The sequence below is a fragment of the Capra hircus genome, chromosome 1, assembly GCF_001704415.2.
Source record: "Capra hircus breed San Clemente chromosome 1, ASM170441v1, whole genome shotgun sequence".
NCBI classification, from domain to species: domain Eukaryota; kingdom Metazoa; phylum Chordata; class Mammalia; order Artiodactyla; family Bovidae; genus Capra; species Capra hircus.
Window position 1 is genome coordinate 127091647 of NC_030808.1, and position 27231 is coordinate 127118877.

Genomic DNA, 27231 nt, shown 5'->3' on the forward strand with positions numbered 1-27231 from the left:
CCTCCAGTGTGTTCACTCCCATGTGGAAAACTTCCTACTGTATGAGTCCTGGGAGACAAAAAGGGTAGATATCAAATTCTCCACTTTGACTCAAATTGTTTTATTTATTTTTAAATTTTTATTTGTTTTTTGGCTGTACTGCAAAGCTTATAGGCTCTTAGTTCCCTGACCAGGGATTGAACCTGGGTCCCAGCAGTGAAAGCACGGAATAATAACCACTGGACCACCAGGGCATTCCCTAAAGTCATTTTAATGATACGGTCTGCTCAAGCTCTGAGAAAGGGATGATAACTCCTCATCAGATCTCCGCACAATTTGCCTCTTAGAGGCATCCATTTTTAGGGAGGGTTCCAGGGGCTTCCCTGGAGGTCCAGTGGTTAAGATGCCGCTTCCACTGCAGGGGGTGCAGGTTTGATCCTCTAAGATCCTGCCTCCCATGCAGCATGGCCAAAAAAATTTTTTAACTAAAAAAATAAATCTAGGAAAAGAGGGTTCCATATTCATCATTAGCAGGAGATGTAACATGGGAAGAAGCAACTACAGAGGCTGTACAGCTCCTTACTGGGTAAGGGCATTTTGAACTGATATCATGCTCCTTCACTGCATTACACAGACAATAACAATTCTAGAAACTAGATCAGAGAAGCACAGCCTGGATGTCAAACAATAGGGTCAACACAATAAAGCCTAACCAGCAAGACCACAAGTGTCCTTGGGGAATCTCAGAGACGTTCTCAGTGGAACAACAGCAATCTCTTCAAGGAAGCAACTGAACCTGGTCTAGAGACTTTGGGGGTGCTGGTGCAGAGCAAATCCCTTGGTCTGGAGACCAATCGAAGCATCTGTCACACTAGGGTGGGGGAACCTCATGGAGAAGAGCTCCTGATGCTCTTGCCCCGCTCTGCCATACTTCCTCCCCACCGTCAACAGGCAGCCCCGTGTTCCCAGCAGATCCCCCACCTGGATCCATCCAAAATGCCAATGTATGGAGATGATTTTTATGGCCCTGGGCTGTCAGCTATTTATTTGAGTCCATGCAGATACTTTCCTTGCACACACATTCCTTCTCCTCTGTTTTCCACAATCTCTCCCCCCAGTGTTTTCCATCATTTCTCTTCCACCTCCCATTTTCCCAGTTTGAAGCTACCATTGGCAATACTGCAATCTCTGGAAAGAGGCCAGGTATGACACACACCTTGTGGAACTGTCACCTCGCCCTGCGGTTCAGGAGGTTGCGGGTGACTGGAGGGACCATCAAACAAGCCCACCAGCTGGGCTGACGCACGACCAGAGGCCCAGAAGGTTTTCTGTACTGCAGAAATGTTACCAAAACTCTGGCCAGACACACACATGGATGCACAATGGTTCAGACGAAACCAACTGGGAAAAACTGTGGGGTGGGGGGAGGGCAGAGTATTAAAGGAACTAAATTCCTGTTTGCTTCTGCCAAGTTTACCCTCAAAATAAATCTGATCAAAACTAAATGAAGGTTTCTGGCAGTAGGTATCCAAACAGTTCCCCCTGCTCACCTGTTTTAGAGTGAAATGATCTGGGGGCAAAAGGAACAGGGAACAATTACGTCAATAAGCATGTTGCCTGCATTAAAAAAAAAAAAAAAAAAGTAAAATTCCCCAGACAAACCTAAACTCAGTGTAGATATTAGCCCACAATAGACTGTTTAGAAAAATTATGCTTTAAATACACTGATTAAGAAAAAAAAAAATCTAAAAATAGGCTGTTCTGTAGAACAGCTCGAGTCTCTGCCTGTGCTTTCATTTTAGAAAACAAATGCTCATGGACTCCTCAGGGGGAGGGGTTTAGCACAGGGATTCAAACTCACAGAAAATGGCCACCGGGTTTCAGAAACCTGAACGCAACAACCAGGGGCACTCAGGGGACCTTCTGGAAACACAGGGCACTTACCTTTCACAACAGTCAGTGCTAGAGACAGATATAACCTGGGTTTTTTTGCCCCACCAGCGACATAAATCATGGCCTCCAAAGTGTCTGTTTGCTGAACGCCACAATGACTAATCACCCGACTTTTATTTTTCTCCCTGAGCCAGAGAACCTCATGGGGGGGCGGAGGGCGGGGAGGACAGGTCATTTTTAATGTAAGGAAGCTGCTAGGATTGGAGGTAAGATTCCTGTTTAAGCTTCATACATGAAAAAGAGAAGTTAAGGACCTCGAAAAGTATTTCCTAAAATAGGGACGCGTAGCCTTCTTATCAGACATGCCAATCGTTCAATAGAAAAGAAAGTCTTAAAATAGATCATTCAAACATGGTACAAAGCTCTTGAGTGATTTCCTGAAACTTGTCAAAAAACAAAAATGAATATTCAGACTTAAATAAACAACCAAACAAGGTCAGAACTCACTTCGCAGTGTATATTCATTTACAGGAAAAAAAACAAAATGTTCTCCCAGGTAATTTACAATGCTTCTGTGCAAAAAAAGTCAACTTGCAGGGTAGAGTAGCTAAAGAAAACTCCAGAATTGCTAGACCTTGACAGGAAAAAATCTTAAAGGTCAGGCTTTTTTTTTTCAAACCCGATTTAGCACAGCACCCAGGGTGGGCCAGTTCTCTAATGTCTGAGTAAAACCCCATTTGGGGCTTCATTTCACTGCCACGTCATCCCTTTTTCCATCTATCCCTGTGCCTTCGGCTTCCTCAAAGTGGTCCTCCCACCCCTTCCCGTTTTAAAGCAAAGATGGAACATGCATTAGTCTGAGGGAAAGGGTGGAACAGGCAACAGAAGGAATTTGCAGCAGGGACCCGGGATGCAGTAAGGCTGGCCACGGCCTCCCCTACAAGTACCAAGGACCACCCGAGACCTTGGCACCCCTGCTCTCCGAGTTCGGGTCAAGGACTATAGGACCAGGATAGACCGTCTACACAGGGACAGACCAGAATGCTGAGTAGATTCTGAGACCAAAAAAATCTTCCCTTTGGTCTAGAAGTGAATCGGCATTCTATTAGAGCTAATCAGAAATCTCCATGACTGCGTGAAAATGCTTATGTGTTTGGGGAGACGGATTCTGAATGCCGCTGTCTTCTGCCTGGCGAGATAATAAATTCAGCTCTGTTTTTACTGAATTGCTGGTCTTATTATCTAGTGATAATCAACTCTGCAAATAATCACAAGTGTTCTAACACACAAACAGGAAAAATAACACAAACAGAACAGGACCTAGAAACAATGTCCCATGCACAAAGCAGGAAGTGGCAGCTTGTATCTATCTCACCTGGCACAAAGCCAGCCTTCAGGGGGTGGCCGGAAGAACCCCAGGATGCTCCTCTAGCACTTGAACAGCCGCTGGATTCCTCAGGACCACAGGGAGATGAGGACTACGTGCACAGGTGTGACCAGCAACATGGGCTATGCGAGCTGGGTCTTCCTCTTTATACTCCTTGAGAAAATGCTTCGTTCCTCTCAAAACTAAATTATTGGAGACCTTAGCAATTTTCACTTAAATAAGAGAGGAAAAAAATGCTTTAAAAAATAGGAGACAGCCTCCTGCCTCTCTTAGCTTAAAAGGAAAACTTTCTTGACTCTCTTAACTGACAAGAATCCAAGAGCTTTGATGGAACAGGAAGTTTGCACCGTGGTGTCTTTCTGCTGAGAAGCCCAGCAGGCATGGCGGGCTGCTCTTGTCAACAGAACAGTTGGAGGGAGCCAGTGCTTCCTGAGGCTTGGCTTGCTGACTGCCCGTTCCTGCTCTCCTGATAATCCGCCTTACGACAGGACCTACCTGTTTCCTCAGCAAACTGGACAGGCAAGGGACACTAGCTTCTGTTCCCCGTCTGCCACAAGTGGCGTGACCCTGAGCAAATCCTACGACTTCCCTGCATTTCCGTTCCCTTATCTGGAATGTGAAGAGGCCGGGCTGGTTTACTTCCTCAGGTTCTTTCCAGCCATAAAGTTTCAAACCATGATTCCTTACCTCCTATTTTGTCACCTGTTGATTGGTTCCCCAGCCAGTAGAAAAAAATCCTCATTTCCTCCAAAGCAGACCATCTCTCCCACCCTTACACCCATGCACTTTCCTCAAAAGTGTATGGGGTACAGGCCGGACTCAAGGTCTGGCCAGTACAAGTACCCCTTGGAGGACAGTGGGAGGGAGCTTCGCAACTGGGATCTCTGGCCAACCTCAGACGTGGAGTTACCACCTGCTTGTTTTAGCACATCTGCTTTTCTGCCGGGGAGGAAGCAGAATTACGGCTGGAAGGAGCCTTTTCCATCACTGAACCAAACTTTCTCTGGTTACAGGTGAGGAAATCAAGCCAGCACAGTTCTGTGCCTTTCTTTTCCAAGGCTGCACAGCGGGTCACGGGAACCAGTCCTAGGTCTCCAGTCCGATCTTTTACAGGTTGCTCTTTGACCTCCCCCTCAACCCCCCACTGTAGGGCTCTGGGCTCTTTCTCCTGTAGACTTCCTTAGGGCCCCAAGGCAATCCCCTAAGGAACTGTTTTAAACTTTCAAAGTGACAGAGCAACTCTGGGAACATAAAGCCCCACACGACAGTGACAGCTATAAAACGAAAGTGAAAATGAAGTCGCTCACTCGTGTCTGACTCTTTGCGACCCCATGGACTGTAGTTTGCCAGGCTCCTCCGTCCGTGGGATTTTCCAGGCAAGAGTACTGGAGTGGGTTGCCATTTCCTTCTCCAGATGATTTTCCTGACCCAGGGATTGAACCTAGGTCTTCTGCATTACAGGCAGATGCTTTACCGTCTGAGCCACCAGGGAAGTCTAATGACAGCTATAGCAAGACACAAATCTTTGACCTTATCAGTGCAGCAATCCACTGGTGTCTTTGCTCTAAAAGACAAGCCTGCAGCAGCACTTGGATGGTAGATAAGAACAGGTGAGAAAGATAGGGAGGCCCTGAGAGTAGGGTCCTGATCTGATGATACCTAGCACCAAGCTCATATTTGTTGAATGAATTCAAGTTTGCACATTACCTCTGTCCATTCGCTTCTTGTCAAAAGTTCTGAGATTACTGGAATAGCAGGGGCAAGGGTCTCTAAGCCACAACCAGGAACGATGAGCTATTTCATGCTCTCAGTATGTAGCTGGGGAAACTACGTGGGGTGTGGAGACAGAAGGCTGGACTTTGGAGCCAGATAAGAGCCCAGAGAGTGAAAAACTCATGTTTACAACATCAGACCGAACCTCTCAGACTCAATTTCTGCCACACCAGTTATCTGGAGATTCCAGTAAGATGGCCGAGATAATGCATATAAGGGGCAGGATGGACTCCATGAAATTCAGTTCAGTCTTCTCCCCTTAGGGCCTATGGGTTTAGACATAGAAGCCCTAATTCTAAGCAAGGCTCCAGGACACTGGCATCCTGTTCCAAAAAAAGTGAACTGTCAGTGGAATGCCAACAACAGTTATAAAATGACTCAGTAGAATTTTAATAAACATATCCCCATTGAGTCACCCAATTTCTAAATTACATACGAGGAATGTAAAGTGCAATTTAATAAACACGAGTCAAAATTATGTTTTATATTCTCCATAAATAGCTTAACACCAAACATGTATGTATGTCTCAATCCTCCCCTGTGAATAAATAAAGAGAGCTGGGATGAGGAGGAGAAAAAAGGATAAATTATTCTCTCACCTATAAAATGAGGTTGGAAACAATGTGAACTAGCCTAAAAAGTACATGATTACAAGATGCGAAGAAAAAGGAAATATAATGACACGGATGTTTGTCGACCAGAAGGCAGAGTCAGACAGACAGATGCATCAAACTATTTTAGTGGTGTGCTTGTGCACTGTTACTGCCATTAAATACATTATTGGTAACAACACTTAAAGTTGCACTGGTTTTGCAAACTCTGGGCATAGGAACAGGGTGTTACCACTTACTCCACAGGAAAAGAAGTTGATATGAGGGCTGTGTCACCCAGCACTGCTGTGGCTACACCGCAGATGGCGACAGTGGGTGTGATAAGACTACCATTCCTTCACTATCTGGGATCCGTGTGTCTTCTATCTCATTACAGAATAATTCGTAAACATGAATAACACAAAACTTTTGAGTACAGGCACGTCTTTATGCATTTTAAATCAACCTATCAAGTCTCAGGTTTATCTCCTTTCTCTGCTTCCTAAAAACTGGCATTTGCTAATCTTCATCACTGCAGTGCTTGTTTAAAATGAAGATTCTCAGGAGTCTGCCTGAAATTTACTGAATTTGAGTCTCTGTGCTAAGGACCCGAGAATCTACATTTTAGTTAATCCCTCAGGTGTAATCTTTTACAAAAAGACATTTTTTCTTAACATGGACTATTTTTAAAGTCTTTATTGTATTTATTATAATATTTCTTCTGTTTCGTGTTCTGGTGTTTTGGCCATGAGGTGTGTGGGATCTTATCTCTCCTACCACTGATCGAACCCACACCACCTGCTCTGGAAGGTGAAGTCTTAACCACTGGACCAGCAGGGAACTCCTTCCCAGGTAGATTCTTATCCATACTAAATTGCAGGTCATTTGAACTCTCACAGGATAGACTAGCTATCATGGAAGGTATGCATGTGCCATGATAAAATGAACATGCTAAAATAAGTCATAAAAATAAGCCTTTAGGTATAGACAGATATTAGACAAAAATACATATATCTAAAAAATTGTAAGGGGAATGGAATTAGCATTTATTAATTGCCTACTATGGCATGGATCCTGACCAAGTTATATATTACTCAATCTCCAAAACAATCCTATTTGAGTTATGGATGGAAAAAGTTAGGCTTAGAGAGTAACTTTTCTGAAGTCACAACCCTGGAAAATGGCCCAGCTAGGTTGTGAAACTAGATTTATCTGACCCCAGCCATCTCATTCCATTGTACTAAGCTCATATGCCCATGAAATACATACACACACACGTGCGCGTGCGCACACGCACACACACACACACACACCCACTCTCTCTCTCTCTCTCCCCTGTCATACAACAGTCGTATGGCAACAGGCAAAATACAAATCTGATTACTGTTAGAAACCTTTACATCAGCAGAAATGTAGTTTTTAAGAACTTTCTATCAACGGATATTCTTTGGTCGTCTGTCGACAACAGAATAAAGAGGACGACAACTGTCAAAACCATATTTAACATCTTGAAATTTTAGTAATCAGAAGTGTGTTTTGGGGCTTGTTAGGATAAAATTTTTGCAGTGATTATTTGTGCAAACTACACATTTTTTTTTGGAAATGGAACCACTTGATATCCATTCTGCAGGTCATAGCATGTTACAAAGGAAAACAACTAATTAGGGATTTAGCACTTGTCAATCCAATGGCCGTCTTAGGCCTCATATCCCCTGTCTGGTTCATCTGGGCTTCCCTGGTGGCCAAGTGGTAAAGAATCTGCCTGCAATGCAGGAGACCCGGGTTCATTCCCTGAGTGGGGAAGATCCCCTTGAGGAGGGCATGGCAACGGACTCTAGTACTCTTGCCTGGGAATTGTGACTGAAGCGACTAAGCAGAAGCCTAACGCTGCACCCTCTCTCCTCTGGGAAACCCTCTACTGCTGGCTTCCAGAGCCCTGTTCTCTCATTCTTCCTTGCTCTCTTGTCAGACTTTTTGCTAGGTCCTCTCAGAAGGCTCCATCCTCAAGCTTTGCCTCTCTACGGTTTTTCACTGGAAAATTTGTTCTCTCATCTCTTAACTTTTTTTATATCAGTGATTCTAAACTAGCCCTAGCCTCCCTGTGGGGTGCAAAAGCACTGATTGTCTGGGGGACATCATACGTCACACTTTAACACTTCAAACTCAGCCCCTCGAAAATGCAGTCCCTCACCCTTCTCCAAGTTGTCTTCATGGGTACCACTGCTCTGGAAATCCCAGTGTCAGCTTTAGCTGTTTTTTCTCTACTCAGATGTCAGATTGGGTCAGTTTTTCCCTTTGCGTCCGTTCCTTTCCCATTTCGCTGCTATCATCCGTTTCCGGCCTTCCCCAAGTTCCCCCCACCCTGCCTTTTCCTTGGTGGATTGTGGTGCCCTTCTAATTGGTCTCCCTGTCTCTGGTTTCTGCCCTGCCTTTTCTTCTGATTTCAAAGTAGGTACTCGATAAATATTTGCTGTGACATTTATAGAACTCCTAGAAGTTTGCAAAGCACACTCACACTCAACATCTCATTTGCTCCATTTGGAGCTTAAGTTTATTACAAGTAGCATTCCAGGCTTACAATCTGATTTCTGTTACTTAGGGCAATCACTGGAGCTACTTCTAACTTTGAACCTTGTAAATTAAAGCATCTCTTAAATTGCTTTACTTTTGAAGATTCAGTGTCTTGTGTGGCCTACAAGCTAAAAGAGAAGAGCATTTCAAGTCAGAGGGAGCGCCCTTGCCAAAATGCTTTTTTCTCTGCTGATAAAGGTGATGGTGACGGCAAAATCAAAATTGAAACGAAACTCCTTTCTGTAGATTTTTAAAAAACGTGTTTCCTATTCATCCAGTTGGTATCCTATTTACAAGTCAATCTCCAACATCCTTGGAAGCTGATATCCTGGCATGGTAACAGAAAAATTCTAACAGTTGAACAATAATTCCTCACTAAGAGAATGAACATGACCATTATCATGACTGTAAAAACAGAGTAATATGTTTGGTCTTAAATACCCAAATAAGTGCCTTAAATACCCAAATAAGAGCTCAATAAACATTTGTTGAATGAATAAATGAATTCAGAGCTGGCCTTACTATTGTTTATAAATTGAAAGCATCAGTTTCCACAGATGGATGGAAAAGTACGTTAAATTTGAAAAAACAAAAACAAAAAAACTTGCACTGAGGGCCAGAACTGTGATACATCAACTACCCCGGTCTCTTCTGGGTCCACTCCGACCGCTGCAGAAGTAGGCGGAGGAGACGGGGGCTACTGGCAGGCACTGTGCTCTTGACTCAGCCTCTCTGGAGTTGAGGTTTCAAGCTCCTGGAGGGCAAGCACTCTACCTTGAACTTCGTGGTCCTATCCCTGTGCTCTGCATACCGAATGTGCATCATAAATGTGGTCTGAGAGGCAAAGTTCTCCATGACCTGCCTGCATTTTCACCTTTCAATCCTTCACATTTATACTTTCTTACTTCGCAGAAGTAGTGTGAGGAGTAAAAACACAGCACTTAAAGCATTTAACACACTGCCTTGCACTCACACACAAAAGCGCTTGATCAATGGGAGTTGTTATCACCGTCATCTGGGGCTCTGTCTAGGCCTCAAAGGTGGAGCTTAGTGTGCTGGGCTGTCAACACCTGTCGGTGCAGTGTGCGTCCTGGGGGTGGACTCTTCACGTGTGTATCCTCAGCGCCTAGCACAGTGTTCCCCCTGTAGCAGGCCCAGAAGCTGACTGCATGAATGAGCAATTGCGATGCACGCTCCAGGCCTGCCCCAACCCAGCCCACTGGGTCTCCCTGAAGAGTCATTTAAACTCTCTGGACCTTGGTGACGTCTGTGGGTCCTTCCGGCCTGAAGAAGCCAGAAGACAAGACTCACAGAAGCTCTCACAACAGTCACTGGCAGAACTGGAACTAGAAGGCTTTCATTCCCCCTTCATCACCAGGCACCTCACACATCACGTCTCCTTAATAACAGCTTGCCTAAATGTCATTGTCACTTTGTAATCCCCAAACCTGGTGGATTGCTGGCCACAAAGCATAAGCTCCTTGGGAGCGGTTTAGGCCCTGAAAAAAAAACATTGCCTATTTCAAGTAGAGAACAAAAGATGTAAATTCGATTACCTCAGTTAGAACAGACCAGCTTTAACAGAGTTAGTGTCTTGAGCTTCGGAAGAGATCACTTGGAAATCCTTGGTTCTGAGTCCTCCATTTCCTCCACATCTAGATCTAAAAAGAAGTAAAACAAAAAGAATAATGTCTCATGACTAGGTGCCAGGACCGAACGAATCAGAAAGAAAAGTGACTTCCATTAGCATGTGGACTGAACACCTACTGTCAGTTCAGCACTGGGCAAAGCAAATGACATAGGTGATTCATACAGTCCTCAAAACATAGGAGACATCCCCCCATTTTACAGCTACGTCAAAAGAGGCTCTGAAAGGTCACAGAATCTGTTCAAGGTCACAGAGCTAGCCGATGTTAGACCTGGGACTTAAACACAGGTTCACCCCAGATTCCAAATCCTGGGTTATTAACCTGTAAATCAGGGTTTAAAAACTTTTTTGACAGTGACCCACCATTTTAAAAAATCATATTACATAAATGGAAAGTCCAAAGCCTGAAAACAACGCTTACTCTTATTATATACAATGCACCCTGATATTTTCTATTCTTTTTTATATTGCATTATATATTCTATATCTTCCAAAAAAAATCTGGTAGCAACCCACTAAATTGATTTCACAATCCTCTAATGGGTCTCAATTCTTGCTAGAAAAACACTACCCTCAGAGATAGTACCTCACTAGAAGTTTCTCAGAAACCGCGAACCTAATCCTCCTATGCTTTTTAACCATGAGAACCTGACCGAGTCGTTGAGCTTCATAATTAGGAGAAAAGTTTCTAACCTTTAAAATATGTCTAAGGCACCAAAATACGTATCATCCATTATGGATCCTTAGAAGAGATATTTAATTTGGGCCAAAGTCCAGAATGGAATTAGTCACTTACCTATAGGAGAGGAGTTATAAAGTGGCACCGCAGACAGACTAAAACCTCAGGTGATTTATAATATATCCTGCAAAAAGTGGCTAACAGCGGGCGGTCATGTTGTACCAACAGTGGAGACCTAACTACTGCCGAAGTAGGAGGCTGAGATTGCAAAGCCCTGGGGGCAGGGCCCTGCCTTTGCACTTCCCATTCAATTCCAGGGGCTTTGGTGTTCAACCAAGGAAATCCTCAGGTTCCGGATGGGTCAGGACTGGGGTCCAATTCGCGGTCCGAGGGAGGGGAGATGCGACTGTCAGCGCCGTTCCGAGACTGCTGGACCGGAGCCCATCACGTCCCCCGCCCTTGGGTGCGCGTTGGTCCCCGGACCCCCGCCCTTCAGCATAGCCTTGCAGATGGGCCACGGCTGCGGCGCAACGTGCCCGACTCCGTGGCTGGACCCCGACTCCCAGGGCGCGGGCCCGGGCGTCCGGGCACCTGCGGGCGCCGGGTCCCCGCAACACCTCGGCTCTCCGGAGTCCGCGGAGCTCCCAGCCCCGCGCGAGCGTCCCCCGGCCGGATTTTGAGTCTCCTTCCCGGGATAGCAGGGGTCGGGCCGGCCTCGCCTCGCCCGCCCGCCCCGCACACGGCCCCTGTGCTGGCACTTACAGGGCTCGGCTGCTGCCCCGCGAGCGCGTTCCCCGGGGGTCCATGGCGCTTCCGGACCCGCGAGTCAGGCCGCGGCGTCTCGCAGCACCGCCCAGAAAATGGACGCCGGCGGCTCGGCTCGGCCGGCCCGGCCCGCCCCCGGCGCCGGGTTGGGGACGCCACCCGGCAGGGAAGAGGGCTCCTCGGCCTCAGCCGCGGGCCGGACTCCGGGGCACCAACGAGCGTGCCCAGGACCAGGCCTCGGGAGGACAGGGGCAGGGCCGGGACGTGGGGGGGCGGGGAGGGGGGGACACACACCTCGGCCCCGCAAAACCCCAAACCCAACCTGGGCACGACGGGGAGAGGAGGGGGCGCCCACGACGGCCCCAGATGCCACCAAGGGGGCTGCGGCCTCAGCCTCTCTCCTCTCGGGAGATCCCAGAACCCGCCCCAAGGGCAACCACTTAGGGGTCTACGGCCACAAAACCTAGTCCGTACCAGAACCAGGCCTGGGTTTGCAGATGGGTCCCCAGGTTCCGCATCCAGATCCCAGACAGCATCCAACCCCTGCCCGTTTAAGAGTGGCAGGTTTCAGAGTAAGTCAACTGCAGTTTTCATTTAAACTCTCAGGAATCGAGTGTCACCTGCGCTTTCCCATGGCTGACAGGAGATATCTAGACAGATTTTCCCAACGTGCTGTGAAAACTAGTTCGCGCAAAAGACCCAGGCCTCCTCCTGAAATAAAGCGCTCTGACTGCCTGCTATGCTAGACCTTTCACCCAAAGATTCAGGGACTGCTCATTGAAAAAGTATTTACTGAGGCCTGCCACAAACTCGCCTTATGGAGGAGCTAACAGCCTAGTTAGCCATATTGTAGAAGTTTTGTTTGCTTGTTTTCTACAAAACCATCCACCTTCTCTGCATTTTGGTGGTATGAGTCTTATTTTTTAAATTTTCTTTTGAAAAGATGCATTCCCAGGTTACAGTTTAAAAAGATAAGTCTGTTCTTTTCATGACTTAACATCCTGTTTTTAGTTTGGAATACAGCGCTCTGCATCCTAGTTCCTGATCACGTTTTAAGATTGTGAACATTCTTACGGAAAACAAACCTATGGTTACCAAAGGGCAAACGTGGGGGTGGGGGCAGCAGGGATAAATCAGGAGCTTGGGATGAATATACACACATTACTGTAAGACAGATAAGCAACAAGGGACCTCTTGTATAGCACAGAGACTCAATATTCTGTGATAACTATAAGAGAAAAGAATTGGAAGAAGAATGAATATATGTATATGTATAACTAAATTGCTTTGCTGTACCCCTGAAACTAACACAACATTGTAAATCAACTATACTCCAATAAAATTTTTTAAAAGTCACTCCCAATGTAAAAACAAAAAAGATTGTGATGATTCTGAGGAATAAAGTAGAATCCAATTTTATATACAAAGTTGGTAAAACATTTTAATAATCAAGGAGAAATATACTGACTCAAAGTCAAATTAAAGCATCATGTAATTTAAAAATAAAGACAGGGTTTTGAAGGCCGATAGGTTGGGCAACATGCACACACATGTACACTAGCAATTCCTAACTTCCTCAAAGCCAAGCGTCCTTTATTATTTCTCTGTGGGTCACGTTCAAAAAGAGCTATTCCACTAAATTGCATTTATTAACTAACGATTCATCTTCCCACTTAAAAAAACAACAACCCTGGCATGTTTTTGTGTATGTCATTGCCCATCCGAGCTTCAACCAAAACCTGAGCGAACCCATTGTTAATCATGGATTCCAAACTAAAGAAATCTCTGGTTTGATCGCAACTTTATGTGTTTCCATTGAGCCTTTGGGAAAACTAGGCATGGGGATTAGGAACCTCAGGTTGGGAAGTGCCAGTATGAGGTATTATTGCTCTCCATGCTGCCCTGCTGCGACTGGAAGGTGGGAGGGTGGCACGGCAGGGCAGTTTGCCCTTTGGATTCTGCCTGCCTGGGTTTAAAGCCTAGCTTTGTCACTTACAAGGCTACTCGCTGACTTCAGGCAAGCTACTTAACCTCCCTGAGCCTCAGCTTGCTCATCTGTAAAATAGGGCTGATTTTAATATTACACTTACCTCACAGGGCTTTTTTTATAGTTAAATGGGATAAAATGTGTGAAGCATCTGCATTATGGTTGTTGGTGCTGGAAGTCAAGTATTCAGAATTCTAAGTTTCTACTATCCAAGCAGTAAGAATCCTAGTTCCCATGGGTAAAGCAACTTTTAAGCCCTAGAAAATTTCTATGGGTAAGCTCCCAGGGTCACATGCTGAGTGACATAAAGGGATTTAAATACAGGTCTGACTGTACAGCCCACTTTCTATGCTGCTAACATGTTCCCGTGGTACCTTGTCAACAGCTTGTTAAGGTTGAGATCAGCTCTGGCTTTCCTAAGAGGCTTAGCAAGTGAATGGCTCCTTACATCCACTTGCGAATTCACAAACAGTGGCATTTCTTTCTCATTAGGGCCAAATGTTTCTCCAGAAGTGAGTAGATTTCCCCCAAATTGTTATTAATAACTAAAATATCACAGCAACAGTTTTAAACACTGCAGCCTAAAACTTACATAATCATCCTGTCCTTCAAAATTTTCCACCCTTCCTCATAACCAGTTACATATTCTCTCTCTTAATCATTCTTCTGAGTATGGGGAACTATCTGGAAATTTCCAAGAATGTCCCAATTTGTTAAAATATTCATTCTTTTCTATAAAGATTTATTCCTTTCAAAACAACTATGATGTATTTTTATATCCTTATAATACTTTTCATTTCAGTGCATTAGCAAATAAGAAAAAAATATCCTAAGACTTTTAAGTCTTAAATTCCTGCTATTAGTAGTTCTTCAACATCTCCCCAGCATGGCTCCTGATCCTTTTCTAGTGGCCTTTTGTAGGAAGTTTTCCTTGTTTTCTACCTCTTTTTTTTTTAATCCCCGCATGATTTCTATTATGCTACGAGTGCCTGTTTGAGCTTTCTGATTTAAGATTCTTGGCCAATTTACCGCCCCTCTTCTCTCTCTTTTTTAAGTTTTCCATATTCTCATCATATATAAAAAGTCTAAAGCATGTCTCATAAACCCACTTGCTTCCTTTGTTTTCCACCATGGGTTAGGAATCATTAGGAGTCACTCCGCCTCCCATTCTTCCTGTACTCTGTTAATTTATTGTTTTATTTCTCTCTTCCCCTCATCCTGGGCACTCACCGGGTTCTGTCACTTGGTTTCCTCTTCTATAACTGCTTATCTCTTTCCCTTCAAGCATTTTAAGAAAGTCTCTGTCCAAATCTTCTATAATCCCCGCCACATTTCTGAAAGGCCTCTTGTGATGTCATGTTGGGAAGTCTACCAAAGTCCTTGCAGAGGTAGGGTGTAGACTGGGGTGGCAGCTTCCCATCCCTGGGAGCCAGGCAGGAAGTAGTAGGAACTGGGGCCTAGAGGGTCATTCATGTCCCACCTAAGTGGGGAATGGAAGTGTCACTCCCCAGCCCCACACTCATTGTTGTCAGATGAGAACGCCAGATCTGCAGAGTTTTCCAATGGAGCCCAAATCAGGTTATATAAAATATATAAAATGTTGACCACGTTAAAAAAAGAAAATGAATGTGTATCTGATCAAGCCTTTAGCTCTAATTTACAGAAAACCTCTGAGACAGAGGAACATGTAAAACAGCATGAAGGAATGCAATCTCAAATTTCTGACTGTGGGAAACTATGAGTCAGACAAATTGTTTCTTCAACAAAAATTTTATGATGATAGCAAGGATGACAGGAAGAGAGGGAAGGAAACCTATTGATTAAATAAAATTTAAGGAAATATTAATTGCAGTATGAACCTTATTTGGAATTGTGCTTTGAACACTTTTTTAAAAATGACCTAACTGGACAGATTTGAATGCTGACTGTGATATTAATAAAGAATTATTGTTATTTGTTGATATGATAATGATACTGTGGTTATTTTTCTTTTTAACCAGTTGACATTTTTCATGTAATTTTTTAGTATTCCACATTTTTAAAACTTTTTATCTAGAACTGTTTCAAAGTTATGGAAGACTTACTAGAGCAGTACCAAAAACCCCTATATATACCACACCTATATCTACCTTTTTATCTATTTTTTTCCTTGATTCATTTGTAAGTTGCAAATATTATTCTCTTCTATACCTAAATACATTAACATTTATTTCCTTTAAAAAATTCTTCTCTCTTCATATCTTTATCTTTTAGAGACTCATACTGATAGATGGAGAAACAGTGTCAGACTTAATTTTTGGGGCTCCAAATCACTGCAGATAGTGATTGGAGCCATGAAATTAAAAGACACTTACTCCTTGGAAGGAAAGTTATGACCAACCTAGATAGCATATTGAAAAGCAGAGACATTACTTTGCCAACAAAGGTCCGTCTAGTCAAGGCTATAGTTTTTCTAGTGGTCATGTATGGATGTGAGAGTTGGACTGTGAAGAAAGCTGAGCGCTGAAGACTTGATGCTTTTGAACTGTGGTGTTGGAGAAGACTCTTGAGAGTCCCTTGGACTGTAAGGAGATCCAACCAGTCCATCCTAAAGGAGATCAGTTCTGGGATTTCTTTGGAAGGACTGATGCTAAAGCTGAAACTCCAAAACTTTGGCTACCTCATGCGAAGAATTGACTCATTGGAAAAGACCCTGATGCTGGGAGGGATTGGGAGCAGGAGGAGAAAGGGACGACAGAGGATGAGGTGGCTGGATGGCATCACCAACTCGATGGGCATGAGTTTGAGTGAACTCCGGGAGTTGGTGATAGACAGGGAGGCCTGGCGTGCTGCGATTCATGGGGGTCGCAAAGAGTCGGACATGACTGAGCGACTGAACTGAACTAAACTAAAATTTTTAGAGATAAAGCAATGTGATCTGGGATTTGCTTTAAAATAACACAGATGAGGATTTACATGAAACAAGATTGGCCAGTTATTGAGAATTGTTGAAACTGAACCATAACTATACAGGATTTCATTGAAGTAGTTTTTCCATATTGTACACATGTTTAAAATTTTCATAATAAAGTTTTAAAAGATTATGTTAATGAAAGACTTTAAAGTGATATGCAATGCTTTCGGTATAGTAAGTAAATAAAAAGATACGAAATTGCTTATAAAAATATTATCTCAACTATTAAAAAAATCAGTGGGCATAGATAAAGGGCTGAAAGAATGCACGTCAAACTGGTAACATTCCAAATTACTTCAAAGTAAGTATATATTACATTTATAATGAGAAGGAAAAAGAGTAATATAGTTCAAAAAACAGAAAACAAAGTTGGCAATGGATTCAATTAAAACTATTGTTAGAAGTCAAACAAAGCACATATGTAGGTTGGACTGACCAGTGGGCCCCCAGTTTGCAGCTTTTGACTTAGAAAATGAGTCCACAAAACTGTATCCTACAGGCCAATTTCACCTGCCAACTGTTTGTGTATAATCTACAAGCTAAGGATGGTTTCAACATCTTTAAATGATTGAAAAAAAAAAAAACAAAAGAAAAACAATATTTCATGACATGAAAAGTTACATGAAAATCAAATTTCATTGCCCATAAGTGAAATTTTATTGGGACACAGCCATAGCCATTCATTTCTGTATCTATGACAGTACATACATTATATATAATTCATATTATATATTAGTATATTTTTAATTTCATCAACAGTTTGTGAAACATTGTTTTCTTTGTCGTTATATAAATATGCAGATAACATCCTCAGTTTTGCCTCCACTTACAGAGCTAAAATACTTACTATCTGGCCCTTTACAGAAAAAGTCTGCCAACCGCTGGTTTAGAAGCGGGCTTCCCATGTGACCTAAAAGCGTCTTGATTTAGCAGAAAGAGCACTGGACTAGGAGTTAAGCGAGGCCACTTAACTCTCTGAGTGACCTAGAGAAGGCACAATTTCTCTGGGCCATAGTTCTCTCAATACGACCGAATAAAGTGAACCTACCATTCCCACAGCGACTAAAGTCTGGGGTTCATGTTCCCATAAGAGCTGAGCAAGAAGTACAGGGTGTTGGCAGCACTATGCGCTGGTGTGCCAGCCAGGGGCAGTGCTTCTGGAGACCATGGAGCTCAAACAAGCAGAATCTCCACTGCGGATGGCTTAATGGGCACTCAGGGCAGGGCGTGGATAGGCGGGTGAAGAGCAGGGAAAGACAGGCTTTGCGAGCTTCAAAAGCTGAGCTGCATGCCTGCTGAGGGCAACATGACTTTGGGCAAAAGAGTTTCTAAAATTTTCCATGCATCTATGGCCATGGAATTCTCCAGGCAAGAATCCTGGAGTGGGTAGCCTTTCCCTTCTCCAGGGGATCTTCCTGACCCAAAGGTTCAAAGTTGAGTCTCCCACATTTCAGGCAGATTCTTTACCATCTGAGCTACCAGGGAAGCCACCTAAAACACATATTATAGGTCTATCTCCAGGCTGAGCTTTGTGGAAAATGAAAAGCAATTGGTTACAACAAATGTAAAAATTTGCCCATTTAGAATTTAGTCCAGATCCAGTCAAGTGACAGTGGCAGGGGTAGAGGTGGTCCCAGCATGAAAATAGAAGCCTTGGGACAGAGAATTCCTAGATCCTGGGATAAATCACCCTTAGCAAGGCCAATCTGTAGGCTCTTTGTCACAGCCTCGGTGGGACAGTGGAGCCCCAAGGCCAACATCATGACTGAAGCCAGACAGAACATGGGAGCACCCAGCCCATACACAGCCTGCATCTCAGGGGCTCTCCCAGCCTCTTTTTACTCCTTGCAACCCCTCCTACTCTTTCTCCTGTGCCCGGCAACCCCAGCTTCAGGGTGCGGCACAGCAGCCTGCCTCCTGACTGCTCGCTTTGTTCCCTCTCCCTGATTTCCTGCACCCCGTCCCCACCTCCTTGCTGCCCTCTCGCTCCGCAGTCCTTCCATCTCCCCACTTTGCCCCACAGATGGCCATCCCACTCGCTTTCACATCATTTCCCCAATACCTTACATTTTCTAATCTTTCAGTGTAACCCCTCTGTTTCCCTACTACAGGTCCCCTACTTCCCTTCCACAGCTCAAGAAACAAGAGAAAAGGGGGAAAAAAATTACAAGGGCACTGCCCTTCTGGGATTTAACCACATTCTCAGCTGGTGGCTTTTGTTTTCTCGTCTCACTGGCTTGTAAGGCCCTCGGGGCAGGGACACCACGTCATGCTCGGCACTGGGGAAGATGGGCAGGACCGTGAGGCCTTAATTAGAGCAAGGCCTCAGACAGGGTAGAAGATTTCAGCAGGCAAAAAAAAAAAAAAGGAATTTCAAAATATCTATTTGGCAGCAATGACCACAGGGTAAGGAAGAGGTTTATTTAATCATATAAAGAAAATCATGAAAGACTTCACAGCTTTTTATGAACACAGAAAAAAAAATATTTATGCTGGCATTTGAAAAACAAAATTGAACCAGAAAACAAACTTCCTCCATAGGCCAAATATAGTGACTGTAGACACAAACGCTAGTCTCGAACCCTGAACTAGAGCAGCTGCAGAAGCAAGAAAACCATTAAAGGAAAAGATGCAAAACAAATCACAAGATCAAAAGAGCCATTTTCTGGTCAATGAGATGTTTGGGCCATGGCAGTGTCATGCTGGGCTCACCTAACAAAGATAAGGGCTTTGGCAACTGGTCTTTGATTTACCTGCTTCCCACAGAAGCAGAACAGGGCTTCAGGGAGACCCCCCATGACCTGTCAGGGAAGGTAAAAAAAAAGCAGAAGCATCTTGCCTGCATCACAAATTCAATTTTTTTGCATTTAAGGGCTTCTCAACTTAACATCTGCTCATGAATGCGAAAGAGTGGCAGCCCTTATGGAGGTCACCTGGCAAGGCAGGCAGACCAGCTTGGCTCAGGGCAGCCAGACATACGGTGGCTTATTAGGAGCCAAGACATTTTGGGAAGGTGACCGAGGATAAGACACAGAGTCCTGGGGAAGAACCATCCTTGCCATCAGTTGCAATGCCCCCAAAGTGAAGGCTGACCTCCAGGAAACAGTATAAAAGGCCACTAAGAGAATAGCATGCCATTCGTTTCTTTCTGAAACAGAGAGGACGTACAATTGTACCTGTCCATACAATGCCCTAGCTTTGTGCACAAACCTGGACATGAGCTTCGTAGGGAGTTTTATGTCACATTTCCATTCTGTTTGGGTGGCAGTGGTCTCTGTCACATAGGAGATGCTCAACAAACATTTGAAGAAATGAACTGACTTGGTGAAGCCCCCTCCCACTTACCCCTACCCCCACTGACGAACAATAGTCTACTCCAAAGGGCTAGAACATTCTTCAATGCAGTGGAATGTTTCATGGCTGGTCAAATTCAAACAAAGTGGACTGAGTCAGGCCACTTCTAACTTCTGATAAGCAAAGCCCAATAAATTGTGAATCAAGTTTAGAAGGGGCTTTTGGAACATTCAGAAGACTTGGAAGGGCCTTGTTTCTAACTTGCAGAGCAAACCTATCCCTTTGTTCTTGGAGCTTCTTTAGCAGACAAACCTAAAAGGCACAAAAGATTTCTGGTTCTGAAGAATTTCCTTAGCATTATTTATTCAAATAGAGAAAGATCAGTCCAAGCAGCAAAGTCTTTAGAAAGCCATCAACAAACAGGCAAAGAGTTCTGCAGAAACTGAAGCATTTGAGGCGTTAGAGGACAAAGGCAATTTACTGGCAAGATGGGACAGACCCTTCCACTTCTTGCTTTTGAAAAAAAAAATTAAAGGAAGTGGCTCTCTTAGTGTTTTGCCATGAGTCAAAGTTCTGGAGTTCTTAAGAAAAACAAAGCAAGAGGCTTCCCAGAAATTTCCTTGCTCCAGGATTCCTTTCTTTTGTGGATTTCTTGGGTTAAACTGAACCTGTGCCTGAATTTCACCACCACCTAGGACTGCAATGTTCAGAGCTTCACTGCATCTTTGGAGCAGTGCTGGGGTGAGGCTGGGTCAAAGGCAATGCCTCTGATGGCACCAAGTTCTGGGAATTTGGGAGTCTGGGCCACTGTCTCACTGCAGGGGCAGCTTACCTAAGCCAGGCTCAACCCATGAAGTCTCAGACCTGACTCCTTTCATTAGAAAGGAAAGTTTGTGGTCTGAGCATGAACAACTCTCTGCCTGGTAATGCTCTCCATCATATCTTCACCTGTCTGGATCCATCTTACCATCTAGGTCTCCACCTAAATACCACCTCCTACAATGCTTTGCCTGGCCAACCCTTCTCAAGTGGCTCTTCTCCTCCCAAAAAGATACCCTCACTTTTTAAAACTTTATCTTCTCTTTCTTACTTGCACTTGTCTTCTATAATTATTTGTTTACATATTTATTTTTGCACTCCTGGCCCCTCACCCCTCCACCACACTAGGGGTGGGTCTGTGAGAGGCAGGCCCTGATCTCTCTTGTTCGTTACTCTGTTTCTAGCCTCTGCAATATGACTGGTAGGTAGTAGGTACTCAGTATGTGTGTTGAATGTTTAATTACCAAAAAAGCTGTGAAGGATAGCATTTCCCATGGAAGGGAGCTGCTAGAGTGAACCATATGGTACCAAGAACTCAAAGGCATCATGTATCAAAAAGAAAAGTGTTAGACCATTTTCAAGATTCATCTCCGCATATCAACCAGCCCTAAGATGCGGTCTGGGTACTCAGACCCTCTATGGGGGGAATCCATGGAAATCATTGACCTAAATCAACATCACTCTAGTAGCAAGAGATGCAATCTTGGTATTCTCACCGAGTTAAGGCTTGGGAAAAAAATCCTATTCTCTAAAATGATAATAATTATATTATTATTATTTGATAATAATGATATATTATTTTATAATAATAATTATCAAATCTTGTTATTATCATAAGATTTGAGAATTGTAGACTCCAAATCATTCAGGGAAAAACTCACAGATTCATCCATTTCGTTTTGGTAAGAGCCAAGCAGTTGTTTGCACATTCTTTCTGTCGCACCTGCCTTGGCCTGCCCAGCGTAAACACCTTGGCCAAAAAGTGTAAATGGGTGAAGCACCGCCTTTTCAACAATGAGCAGGAATAAGTGCGATTCTCTACAATTGGCAGGAAGTGTTTTTGGCTAATTTAGAAAATCCAATGATAATTGTAAATGGGTAAATTTAGAAAAGCTTTGTGTCTGGTAAACATTTCTGTGAAATATGAAGGCAAAGCATTAAGGCAAAACACACAAAGTAATAAATAATAATTATTCTTCCATTCACTGTTCTATTTATTACAATGACAATGATACAACATACTTCCCACCAGTCTTAGTTGGCTTTCAAGCTCCTTGACTTGTGTTTCAAATTCTTTTAGGAGAGACCAAGAGCAAAATAATGAAAAATGCCAGAAAAAAAAAAATCATGAGGTATGAAAATCTACAAGATGACGTAACCATGCTTGAGTTAAAAACAAAAGGATCGACATTTTACAGAGAAGCAGTACACTGTTGAATCTCTCCGGCATTCAATTGGAGGGTAAAACAATTCCATTGAATCCATCTAATCTTGTGATTAAGATTCAAATGGTTTCAAAATGATTAATTTGTACCAGCCTATCAAAATAGAAGACATTGAGTTGTAATCTTTCTGAACAGCAATAGTGTTTTAATTACAAATGCCAGGCTCATTATTGTCTCAAGAGCAAATGACAATTAGCCTAGTCCTACTGCAACTGTTAATGCTACTGATGCTAAAATAAATAGGCAATATGGAATCAGGGCTCTGACATTTCCCTTCAGTTTACAATCTTCTGATTGATGCTATATGCAAAATGTACTTAGTCATTTTAAGTCACAGGCAAGCAGGAAAATGGCTCCCAAACAGCAAAAAAAAAAAAAAAAAAAAGGAGGGGGAAAAAAAGGTGTTACAGGAAGAATATTTCATGGCAAGCCCACAGAACGAAATCACTGTAATCTGAATCATGTTCTAATACAATTGAACCAGAGAAAAGCTCCAAGCAAGATATTTAAGTTGGCTTCCAAACAACAACAGCAACAAATCTTTAGTCCACTAAAGGTTTGATTTTACAGACAGTGCTTTGGGATATTAGACAGACTGCTAGGATAAAGCAACTATTTACACAGATGGTTGTGCATCTCAACGTTCTACACGTTGGAGCAAAGCTCAGGGAGGTTTTGGGTTTAGCAGCATCTTCCTCCTAACACACCTACAAAGACCTTTCTCACAGAGACTCAGTATGCACTTATTGTGGGGGTGGGCTCAGGTTTGGGTCCGTCTCTACCGATAGCTCAGAGTTTACCGATGGAGGGATCAGGCAGAACAAGAGCATAAGCATTTTCTGATTCTGAGAATTTCTGAGATACCTTTTGTTTCAGTGGCGCTGGTGAACTCGTGATAATGAAACTACACCTTTGCACACAAGCCTTGACCAGCATTCTGGAGCACGTTACAAAGAAAAAACCTTAATTTTGAAAGTACTGAGCACAAAGGAGGAAAGAAAAAGCTCTTACTGTGCAAGGTTTCTCTCTATGTACAGAATTATGGCTTAATTTTTAAGGCTTGAAGACCGCATTTAAAAACGTCTAAAACCAGTTCAGACTCTCCAAGAGAGGAAAAGCACTGCAAAATTTTCATGAAACATTTGGATTTTCTTAAGACAATCTTTTGCATATCTGTTACTGCATTTTTAAATAAGATGTGGTTACTAAGGAAACAAGTTCTGGCCCAGAGTTAATTTGAAACCAAAATATATTTGAGAAGTTAAGCTCAAAGGAAAGAACCCATGAAATAATTTTGAAAAGTGCCAGAATTTGGTACTTACAGAACCACAGCTGTATGGTCTGCAATGAACCATTCTAGGGACTCTTTTATTCAGTGAAGCTCTCTTTCTTCTAACAGAGTCATCTATATTTAATATTTCCCCATTTAAAAATTATAATTCCTTGTCTCTCCAAATAACAGATATATAAATAATGAACTTATTCTTATGTATCATTTAAAATTGATTTTGGAAGCATCTAAGTTTTTATTTTCATCTTTCATAAAACACGTTTAAAGACCGCTTCTTAAAATTTAAGTATTTTAAATGTTTCTTATTAAGCTTGTTTGCGCTGTTCGAAATTATCTCCAGAAACCCATTTATTTTTAGTTTCAAACTAACATGGAGCTGAATCCACAGACTTTTCAAAAAATTCTTTTGTTGTCTGATGGCGCCACACCTATCATATATATGATTTTTTAAAAGGAATCATCTCACTTTTATAGCAGAGTCATCTTAGAAGTTTATAAAAGTTATATATTTATATAGAATCTGAATAGGAAAGGCCATCCAAGTGAATACCCCCACCTCACAATTACAACTGTCTTATTTAATTTTTGTTTTAAAAGTCATATTTTAATCTAATATTCTTGCTACATGGCTCCAAAAAAATCTATAAAACATGCAAATTTCAACCTACCTGTATTGTATCACTTAATGCAGTGCTAGCATGACAAGACACTCAGCCATTTTTATGTAAAGCGATGGAGACCAACTGATTTCTCCGTCTTCTTGCTCTCAAGTTTTAGATGCAATTGTCACACACACACAAAACCATACGCAGAACAGCTTGAATGTACTGTGATCACGAGAACTGAATTTATCAACAGGAAAACAGGTTTGAAAAAACAAGTTTCTCATCCAAGGTTTCTCTGAGGCTGCAACCAAGGAGGTAGTGTGTTGAATTTTTTCCCCTTCCTCCTCTGAGAGTTCAAAGCCCGGAGCTGACCACTGCAAAGACCACTGTCACATTTGCTGAAAATCAAACCACTGATACCAGCACTGAAAATACGAATTCAAGAACCAAGTTGCTTGCACACCGTGGAGTGCATCAGAGTTAAAAATAGATTCCACCTTGCCTTCTACCTGCATAATAAACATGTTAAGTTTCAAGTGTTTAATTTGATATTCACATTAATTAACAATACAACATACATTATTTAAAAGACAGCAAATGCAAGAAGAAAGGGGAGACACCATCTGGTAGCAGAGTTTAGTTGTTGTTTTTGTTTTTAGGGGTTTGGTTTTTTTTTTGGCTTTGTTAAAAAAAAAAAAAAGGTAAAAATCTATTTTGAATGTGATGAAAAGCAAACATCCAGAAGCAAATGAATCGGAACTGAAAGGTGATGCTGAAATAGCTAAGGCTGTAATGAGGCAAAAATAAGTCTTCGCTACCAGATGATATGGCATCCCGAGCATTTACATACTCACATCTGAAATACTAGGCAACGTGTAATGAATTCTCTACACAGCATGCACACACAGCACAAGCACGGCTAATCCTGCCTGCCATCTTAGGCTCACAGAAGCCAGAGACGCACTGCATGCAGCACACGAGCTCTGGGGAAGGAGGAGGCAGGGGACAGCTCACCTTAAATGCGGTATCTGATTAATGTTGTAAGTGACATTGCATATCAGCCTCAGAGTCTTGGTTCAACTGAGTAGGAGGGAACAAAGAAAAATGTCATCAACTGGTGATGCAAGATGAGCCCAATCACTAAACACTGTTTAGCAAACTCCAAATTCTGCAACCAGGCAGTAGAAGGCATTTCATACAGTTCAGCAGAGCTGCTGCACAATGACTGGGTCCTTCTGCTTCTGAGAATCAAACGGTCCTTTTTGCTAAGGAAGAAAATAAGCTGGAACGAACACTGTCATATCTTCTTCTTGAAGAAAGCTTTCAATACAGTATGTATCTGGCTCGGGATGCATTTTATAGACTGTTGATTTCATAGAATTGCTAGCAAACAGCAACAACAAAAACAAACCTTTTAAAGCTATTGTAAATTAAAGAGTCGTAGCATTTCTAGACTATTTTTCAGAATCCTAACTGGTGCCGGCAGGCTTGTAGAAGAATGCATGATCAGCTGTCTGTATCCGTGCTATAACCTCTAACCACAAGTCGTGTAAATGTATTCTGCTAAATGTATCTGCAGTACAGAACAGCAGATACCTCCTCATCAGAATGGTATGAAAATGTGAATGAATTTGCTTAAACTTAGAAGCAGAATAAAAGCAGTTACAGAAAGATAAATTAATGCTGAGTTCCTTTGGATGTCTAGCTGACCATCATGAACAATAAAAGCTGTCCTTAGGACACTGACCTAAATAATATTAAGTCTTACAACAGCATACTGTACTTGCTCAGAATCTGGGAAATGCAAAATGATTTTTCTCCTTTTCCCCCCTCCAAAAGCTAAATTGTCAAGTAACAAGCCATTCACAGGAATGCCAAGAGGCTTTGTGTGTATATATCATGCAAACTGTAAGGGAAGAAATGGTGTTGAGCTGACATTCGATGTTTCTTTGTTTTACTTTGAGGCTTATCTTAGCTATGCTCCCACGATGACATTGACATCATGGAGGTCAGAGCTGACACTGGGGTGCTATCCGTTTTATGAGTGAAATGTTTTCCGAAAATTAAATCTCATCTACTCAAACACCGAATTTCATGTCTTCTTCAATATCCCCTCCCTAACCCCGCTGCTCAAGATTGATGGGCTTTACTTTGGCTGTGTGTAATAAATCGGAATCACCTTCCGTAGAGGCTCTGATACATAATCGTAGGAATTAAATTTTTAAAGAAAAAACCTTCAAGAATCCTTAGGCATTCCCTTTCAGTCTTTCATATCAACATACACACACAATTGAAGCTCAAATTGCAGTGAAATGTTTAACATGTGGAACAAAAAATGTGGAAAGAGCTGCTTATTCAGGATTTTGAAGAAATGCCTAATAAGCAAAGACTGTTTTGCTACAAAACCAGTGTCACCATGTTCCCAAAGAGAGGAAAACAGCATAGCCTGCTAGAAAAATTTCCTCCAGATCCTGCCGGCAGGTAAAAAATCAGAAAAGCATTTCATTTATCACGCTGTAAAAATCATGAAGTCTTTTATTTTTAAGGAAATAGACCAGATTCTTTTCTACTCTTTCTTCAGCTACAAAGAAACCATACCCACCCCCACCCTTAGATCCTGGATATAAGCCAACATTTTCATAAAATGCTATGAGACTGATTTTGAGTATATAATACTATGTTTTTCTTCCTTGTATTTCTCCAAAAGTCTTTAATTGCCTATTGCATCACTAAATATGCTAACGTTCATTAATTTCAACATGTGCAAAAATGAATCCCTCTTTTTTGGGATTGCCTCTATTTTTTGTAAGGACTGACTGCAAATAATCAGATCAGCAAAACATTCCAGTTCCCCAGAATTTTTTTAAAGGAGAAAATGTATTTGAACATCTCAACATAGGTGCTAGGTTTCACAATCGGATCCTTTGTTTCTAACTCTCATTCTGTCTCTTTCCACAGCACCCAAGCGATTTTTAGCTCAATGTATGGAAAGTGCCCAACCTACCTCTAACCTGTACTCTAATTTAAAGTCTCTGAGTCGGGCTGGCCAGATGGTCGGTCATACCTGAACCGCACTGAGTCCTCTTCTCTTTGGAGCACATTCTCTCCCACAACTATTCCAGAAATAAACGTGGCTTTAACGGAAATAGTAGCTTCTGGTCTAATACCAATGGTGGAGCCATCTTCCCCACCCCCACAGCATTGCTCTATGAGCTCTGGTTAGCACTGACAGCAACAGAAAATTAGAATGGAGTGTCCTTAGGCTAATTCCTTCTTTACTATGGCAGTTGAGAATTAGAGAGACTATAGCGCTCAGTTACAAGGTAACAGTTTAATGTATGGTCATCTATAAAGCAGAGTCCTGGGAGTGGGGTTGGAGGAGGTTGAAGCGAAAACCTAGGCATCTGATGCTCTTGGTGTCTGTCCAGATATTCCTCAGCAATAATTCAGACATTCACATTAAAATACTCACAAATTATCATGGAAGCTAAATACACACAATATGGAATCTACTCTGGACACACAAAATGAAGTCACTGCCTCCTCTGTCTG

The 27231-nt window shown here is 42.6% G+C and overlaps 1 protein-coding gene across 7 annotated transcripts in view; it reads right to left on the bottom strand.

Annotated features, from left to right (window-relative positions):
• ZBTB38 (zinc finger and BTB domain containing 38) overlaps window positions 1–27231 on the bottom strand; it is a 135572-nt gene that overhangs the window by 37059 nt on the left and 71282 nt on the right. For 2 of the 7 annotated variants that reach the window (XM_018049743.1, XM_005675496.3), the window contains 2 exons: window positions 24694–24759; window positions 9750–9854 (listed from right to left, as the gene is read on the bottom strand). The gene's annotated coding sequence lies outside the window, so the exon portion shown is untranslated. Of the gene's footprint in view, window positions 1–9749; window positions 9855–10637; window positions 10739–11282; window positions 11370–23742; window positions 24673–24693; window positions 24760–27231 lie in introns of those variants that run through there. The other 5 variants (XM_013966004.2, XM_018049757.1, XM_018049748.1 and 2 more) reach the window with 5 other exon arrangements.